Source organism: Rhineura floridana, chromosome 10 (assembly GCF_030035675.1).
Source record: "Rhineura floridana isolate rRhiFlo1 chromosome 10, rRhiFlo1.hap2, whole genome shotgun sequence".
NCBI classification, from domain to species: Eukaryota; Metazoa; Chordata; class Lepidosauria; order Squamata; family Rhineuridae; genus Rhineura; species Rhineura floridana.
Window position 1 is genome coordinate 33970504 of NC_084489.1, and position 8555 is coordinate 33979058.

Sequence of the window (8555 nt, forward strand, 5' to 3'; positions counted from 1 at the left end):
CCATGAAGATGAGAATCCTGGCCAGTCAGGGTTCTCCTATCCCCATGAAAGAAATCCTACCCATGAAGAAGCAACCCCCTTCTGTCTGACTGACAGCAATCACACATCACCCAGAGGTGTGTCCAGTAAACATGGCACTGCTGAGGGGACAGGGTTAGCCTTGCATATTCAGTATCCATAGCTATCAAATGCTTGAACAGGGTTAGAGGTTCCAGTTTTTGGTTAGGTTATAGTTCCAATGTTCCATTGTTGATGTTCAGGTTGAAACTAATGCTTTCAATGGAGTGCAGGTTATTTTCTCCTGGCAAACATTGTTTTCACCATTTCCCAACCCTACTCAGTGCCATTATTTACGCTGGTTATGTTGCTTTGTTAGTGCCATCTCCCCCTCCCTGCCCGCTATTGCTTCTCTGTTCAAGATTAATCACATGAGCAATCCCACCATATCAGGCATCATTTAGTGAATGGGATGCTTTCATGATCAAGACTTGGCTGTGTGTTGATGTCACTGAGGGCATGTGTGGGCAATTTAAACAAATAAGTAAACATTTTAGGAAAGAGTGCTGAACTGCCAAAACAGGAGCTCTGAGTTTTTGGTTTTGGTTTTTGTGGGGAAGGAGAGAAAGTTGGCATTGTTAAAAAGCAAGCAGCTTTCATGCAGACCTAATTAGATGTTATTAATGTTTTAGACTGGTTTCATATTTTTCACAATGTTGTAAGGCACAATGTTGTTTGTTAGGGGGACAGGCTAGAAAATATATAGGCATATAGACAGACATTCCTTGCCAGTGCTTGCAATGAACTAATTCAGATTTCACTAATTCACTTAAATTATTTTTTAAAACCCTCTGAATTATACCTGAAAGTAGTTCCTTTAATTTCCAGGTGAACTGAACATGAATTAAGTTCCTTTTGTGGTAGAACTTTGGGTGATTTTTTCATATCTATCTATCTATCTATCTATCTATCTATCTATCTATCTATCTATCTATCTATCTATCTATCTATCTATCTATCTATCTATCTATCTATCTATCTATCTATCTATCTATGGGTTTCATCACACTTAACTCTGTTTGCGACCATTGCATTTACCATTTTCCTCTGGAAAAAAATATGTTGGGAAAAATATATAAAACATTTTTTCATGTTACATTGTGTGTGTGTGTGTTTTGATGTTTTCTTAGTCTTCTTAAGCATATTTTACACTTTAGCTGAGCAGCTTATAAAATTTGGAAGGCTGCGAAAAAAATCCCAAGGACAGTGTGAATGAACTGTGAATTGAACTGAAGCAGAATTAGTTCCTTTTTAGAGGAGGCGAACTTGAACTGGGACAAATCCCTTTTTCAAACAAACTTTTCAAGCCCTGCTCCTTGCTGGAAAATGTAAGGGGTTGGGAGACTGTGGGGTTTCTGAGAAGCAGATGGTATGCATTCTGCAGCCTTTTTGAAAAGATAACATCAGTCTGCAGTGCTCTTCCCTCCAAACAAAATGGGTCCTTCAACAGCTATTCTTCCTCCACCGTGACTCTGGGAAGATGGATCAAGACAATGTGAATCCTCTTCTGCAATGGCAATGTTTCTCTTTGTCTTCCACTAGTAGAGCACTCACCTGGGAAGGCAGAGTACCCAACCTCCATCTCTTCCCCTCATTTTTTTCCTTTATAAATTAATTATTTTCCACATCTGCTTTTTAAAGAGGTGCTATGGTCTCTACTTGTTCATTTGCCGACAAAAATATCACACTGAGATTTCAAGTGTCGTAGCAATTAGCAAAATGGGAAAGGGATGCTTCTCTGGGATGTTCAGGGACATTGTACTTCATCGTTTTCAATTTGTTTAATGTTACAATTAGTATAACTTCAGATGTGTTTGTAACCTTAAGAACATCAACATGTTTCCATTATCTAATGTGTATGTTTTCAACCTACTTCACCTAGCAGAATTTATTAATGCACTTTAATTTTTCATTTTTTTTTTAAAAAAAACCCTCTTTGTAAAGTGGTCCTTCATCTTACAGTGAAGGACTTAAGACCCTTAAATCTTTCACTGATGAACATTTTTTAATATTGAAAAGGGGGGAAAAGAAAACCATTCAGTCTCACATTAACTACACAGTACATTTTCATTGCCATAGGAATATATTCATTTATAGTTTTGGAGGCAACTAGGTATTCATAGACAGGAATATATGAAAGTATAACATTGAGGTGGACTGATCCATTGTATTCATGGCGTATGTGTTTTGAGGTAAATGTTTGAGCGGAATGAAATTAATTTAAAAATGGAAAGTGAGAATGAGTTGTATTTAATCTTCTTGGAACATCATAGATGATGTGATAGATGGCAGGCCTTGTACAGTCCGGGATACTGCTCATAAGATTAACTTAAAAGGACTTATTTTTAGTGACCTGAAAAATGGTTCTCTTGGGAATCATGACCTTTTACAATATTCCCAGAATGAGCTCTATCTCATTCCTTCACTTCCTAAAGTGCATTTGGCCAGCTTTAGAAAAGCATGTGCCTTTGTAAACCACTGAAAGTGCCCTTCTCCTCTAGAAAGCATGGTGTCAAAATATCACTTATTTTAAAAAAGCCCAATCCAATGCTTCTGCTTAACTGCTCCATTGCAAGTAGTGGCTTATAGTGAAACAGCTAGAGTTGTATCCTGTCTATGACTAGTGGGGAAGAACCAGGTATAGAGACAACTTTGTGACAAGGGACACAGAAGAAGACCAGAATGTTTGATTTAATGAATCTTTAACACTGTTTCAAACTACTGGAGATAATATATAGTCTCCATGAATAGTAGCCATTGGTAGCTTTCTGTCTAATCCCTTTTTTAAAGCCATCCAAGATGGTGGCTACTACATCTTGTGGCAGTGAATCCTATAGTTCAATTGTGCTGTACAAATGTACTTCCTTTGTCTGTCCTGAATCTTCCACCATTCAACTTCCTTGGATGAACCCAGATTCTAGAATTATGAGAAAGGGAGAAAAGCATGTGCCCAATGTAGTGTCATTCCAGGATATTGTGGGAATATTGAGGTCTTTCTCTCTTTCTAACAAGTGGTATTATCTTTTTGCATTTTTCCCTGATAATGTCTCACTTCAATCCATAGTTGTTTTGGTTCTCTGTCAACTAAGTTGAAAGCCTCAAAACTGTTCCTTATTTGATAGTTCTATTCTTCTGGGATGTTATATAGATTATATTTTGGCATTATGATTACTTTGTTTTTCTTCTTTAGCTTTACTCTGATTTTCAATATTACCAGTTCCTGATCTGTACCGCAGTCTGCTCCTGGTCTTATTTTTGCAGAAAGTATGGAACTTCTCCATCTTCTGCTACCAATTATATAATCAATTTGATTCCTATATTGACCATTTGGTTATGTCCACATGGACAGTCGTCTTTTCGGTTGTTCAAAAAATGTGTTTGCAAGAAACAAATCATTGGCTTCACAGAATTCAATAAGTCTTTCTCCTGCTTCATTTCTATCTCCTAAGGCCCATTTCTCCACAATTCCTAGTTCTTTTCTGTTCCCTACTTTTGCATTCCAATCCCCCATGATTATCAGCACATCTTGGTTTGGTGTGTGATCAATTTCTTCCTGTACCTCTCCGTAAAATCCTTCCAATTCCTTTTCTACTGCATTTACCATTGGATGGTTGTGTTAGTAGGTTTCCCGCTGAGTTTGGAAGATTACTTTTAAAAAGTAATAAATTACAGTTACAATTACATGGCTACAAAAAGTAGTAATTACCGTTGCAATTACAATTTCTCTGAAAGTAACCGATTACTTTACTTTTTCTCAAAAGTAATCACTTCAATTACATTTCAGTTATTTTTTAAAAAAAATGCCTACAAGGTGCTGGCCTTGGCTGCTGCACATCTAAGTAGCCTAAAACAACATTAAAAATAAACACACACATACAAAGGGAATAGAATAATTCTTTTTATCCATCAGATAGCAATGGTGGTCTCTCTGCTGGTAAGGAGGTGGGGAGAGAGGCAGAGGCCACTACCCAGGTCTTTGCACATCAAACCAAGTGCAACCTGCCCCACTCAGCCAGAAAGCATAATCTCTCTCATTTAACCACCTCCTGGACCCTGCCCTGCCACCAACTAAGGGACACTCACCCAAGCAAAGATTTTCCCGAGATGCAAAAAAGTTAAAATACTGCAAACGCAGCACAATAGCCAGAGAGGGTGGTGGAGGCCATTTTGTGTGCCAAGTGCAAACACAGTATACACACACACACACACACACACACACACACACACACACGTTGTCATCTTTCATCTCCACAGTTCTTTATCTCCATTCTGCTGCTGCCTCCTTCTCCTCCTTTATCCATGTTCTTGCCCTCCGGCTCCTTTTTCCCTCCACTCCATTCTTCACCACCACCACCCATTTTTTTTAACAATTGTTTTCTCCACTCCACCCCATCTCACTCTCCACCTCCTCCTTTCTTGCCTCCTACCCACCCACAGAGCATGAGGGAAGAGAGATGTTGCACAGAAGCCCAGTTTGGGGCACATGATTTTTATCCACAAATCAGAGGGGGAGACTTCCCCTGCTTCCCCCCAAAAGTAATGCCAGAAACATTACAATTACTTCACAAAAGTAATAAAATTGCTCCTAGTTCTATTACAATCGAAATGTAGAGGAATTACCCACTCATTCCTCAAAAAAGTAATGAATTACAAGTAATTCATTACTTGTAACGAAATACTTCCAAGCTCTGGTTTCCCATTTAATCTCATTGATATCACTCTCTCAGACCTTGCATTATAGCTCCTAATTGCTTTGACTACATCATTTCTCACTATTAGAGCAACCCTGTTTCTTCTTAATTTCTCATATCCTGCACAAAATATTTTGTATTTGCCTGATTGTGTACATCATACAACTCCGGACTCTCCTTTCGCATCTGTGTGCATCAGCCTCTGGGCTTCCTTTTGGCTTTGACCCAGCTGTGTCATTAGTCACAACGCTACTCGTACTTGTCCTTTGTTCTTCCCCAGCAGCTCGGTGAGTGCCTTCTGACCTGGGTCTCATCTTCCAGTGCTATCTCATGTTGTATTTTGGATACTCTATTTCAGTTTGGGGGACACCAAATACACATTTATCATGCTTAACCCAGAGACCAGCACCAGCAAAATAGTGCAGTATCTCCTGCACTGATGTTGCAAGTTCAGGAATGGATCCACCAGTAATCAAGTCATCATCAAAATATGGCGTGGCACCTGGTATTCCCTTGAGAATGTCTTCCGTTAAACTCTGTAGAATACCAGGGGTGACAGGAACTCGAAACTGGAGGTGCTTTACTCTGAATGCTCCATGATGAGTGGTGATAGTCTTGGCGTGAGGTGCAGCATAATCCACACAGAACTGCTGATAGGCCTGGGCCAGATCCAACTTGGCCTAGATTTTTCCTTGTGATAGTAATGCCAAAAAGATGACTCACCACTGGAACTGGATATGGGTACTGATTCAGGGCTGTATTGATAGTACACTTGCAGTCACCATGAATACAGATACCACCATTGACACTAGGTGTCTGCCAGGTAGGATGTGTTACTGGCTCTATGATACCTCACTCTATAAGATGGTAAGTTTAGCATCAATCTTTGCTCATAGTGCAAATAGAACATGGAGGGGTTTCATATGGATGGGGGCTACAGTAGGATCCAAGAACAATAAAATGAGAGGCCCCTCATATTCTCCACAGCCTTTATAAAAAACATAATGATCAATCAATCTGGTGGGCACCTGTGAGAGCAATACCTAATGGCCCAGTCTAAGCCAAGGAGACTGGTACAATGGCCTTGAGCAACCAATAACTGTAAGGTCCCATGGAAAGTTTGGCAATGCACCTCAGCTTCACAGATGCCTTGTACTGGCACTTGATTTTCCTGGTAGTCAGCAAGTTTGGAGGGAAAGGAACAATTTCTGGTCCCCCACATGGAAATACTCTATTTACTGGTAAGTTTCTTATGACATGATAGTGTATCCTGAGCCAGAATCACTTTCCATGATTCATGGAGTGCCCTGGATCGTGACTGTCACCTTCACTTTCTTCACATTGGCAGAGTACTGCAACCCTGCCTGGATGTGATTAATCACTTTTTATATGTTGTTGTATGTGGAAAATTTCTGTACAGTGTTTGGGGCAATGCTTTGTGTCTTTGATGTTGTTTTCCCTTCCACTACACTCCTGGGGGCAACTGATTTTTCTTTGGCTTGGCTTACTAGCTCAGCATGTCCACATTTTGACAATATCCGCACTATGCATCTTTGAAATGACAGGCACGTTGTTCATGGGATCCACCACAGGTTTTACACTGTCCTGAGGGAGCTTGCCCGGATCTCAGAATTCCTGCAGTTCCTACTGTTGCACTGCATCCTATGGATGTCCAGAAGTCGTTGATCATGATCTTCAACCAACCGGGTTTGAATTCCTTGCCAAATGCACTTCTTGGGTGCTTGCTGCTGCTGTTTCAATAGCCAGAGCTTCCTCAAGTGTGTTTTTGAATGTGAGATGTCTTCTTGTGGAACAGGCACATCTGCAGGGCCTCACCATGCAGGCCACAGACCAGGTGATCACGCTGCATATTTTCAAGGTTTGGAAAATTGCAATATTGAGCCAAGAGTTTATGTTCAGAAACATACAGTGGCACATTTTCTGTTGGGCCCTGGTTATGTTTGGAGAAAGAATTACGTTGTGCTATTTCAGACAGTTTGAGTGGGAGGGGGAATGCCCTGTAAAGCATCCAGAATATCCTCATAAGATATATTAGAAAGTTGTGCTGGTGCTAGGAAAGCCTGAACTAAGTCAAAGGTGTTGGCCCCTAAACAACACACTTCTTCTCTGACTCTGTATTGCCATTTGCTACCAAGTAAAACTCTAGCCTGGCTACATAACTTCCCCACCTGCTGGGACACACAGGGTTAAATTCTTCAATAAGCCCTCAGGTAGCCATATTCCACACTATATGCACAATGACCTGAAGTGCCTTGCAGTCACTTCCACAAGGCCCAAAGTGATTGCCTAATCCTGTTCCAGGAGGAATGCTCTCTCTCTGTCTCTCTGTCCCCGCTAATCAATGAAGAAACGCTCTGTGTGCCTCAAAAGAATCCAATCCTCAGCACCAGTGAAAAGTATCATGAAGTATCATGAAGAGGAGGCCACACAGAGGATTTCAAACAAAACAACTCCGTAGCAGTCTTGATGCCCCATCCACATCTACTGTAGTCCCCAATGCAGTGTCCAGTGCAACGTCTGCTGCAACTTCTTGGGAACAGTTTCAGCTGATGCCGCCTGATGACATGGACAAGGTGCTTGCGATGATGCGGCCAGCAACGTGTCCTCTCAACCCTTGCCCTTCTTGGCTTATTAAAGCTTGCCGAGGGGGTCTGACCGAGTGGATCCAGGGTGTGGTCAACACATCATTGTAGGAGGGAGTGGTTCCAGCCACCTTGAAAGAGGCGGTGATCTGACCACTCCTGAAAAAGCCCACCCTGGACCTATTGGTTTGTGACAACTACCGACCGGTTGCAAATACCCCTTCTTAGGGAATGTGATTGAGAGGGTTGTGGCAGCAACTGCAAGTACTCTTGGATGAAACAGATTATCTTGACTCATCCCAGTCTGGGTTCAGGCCTGGTTATGGGACTGAATCGGCTTTGGTATCCCTGATGGATGACCATTATCGGTAGAAGGACAGAAGGAGTGTGACCCTGTTATTCTTACTTGATCTCTCAATGGCTTTTGATACCATTGACCGTGGTATCCTTCTGGGCCAACTTGGTGAGCTGGGTATTGGAGGCACTGTTTTACAGTGGTTCCGATCCTATCACCAAGGTAACTTTCAGAGAACAGCATTGGGTGATTGTCTTTTGGCCTCCTGGCAGCTGTGCTGTGGGGTGCCACAGGGTACCATCTTGTCCCCCATGCTGTTTAACATCTATATGAAGCCCTTGGGAGCACTCATCAGGAGCTTTGGGGCGAGGTGTCAGCAGTATGCTGATGATACCCAGCTCTATTTCTTTGTAACATCTGAATCGGGAGAGCGGTGCAAGCCCTGGACCGCTGCCTGGACTCAGTGGTGGGCTGGATGAGGGCCAATAAACTGAGTCTGAATCCTAGCATGACAGAGGCGCTGTCGGTTGGTGGTTCCAGAGTTCAGATAATTGGTCAGTTGCCTGCTTTGGATGGGGTCATACTCCCTCTGAAAGAGCAGGTCCGTAGCCTGAGGGTGCTCCTTGATCCATCTTTGTCACTAGAGGCCCAGGTGACCTCTGTGGCTAGAAGTGCCTTTTATCAGCTTCGGCTGGTGAGACAGCTGAGGCCATTTCTGGACAGGGATAGCCTGACTACTGTTGTCCATGCTCTGGTAACTTCCAGGCTGGATTACTGTAATCCGCTTTATGTGGGTCTGCCCTTGAGGTTGGTCCGGAAGCTGCAGCTGGTGCAAAATGCGGTGGCGAGACTGCTCACTGGGGCAGGGTATCACCAACATGTCACCCCGCTGCTGAAAGAATTGCACTG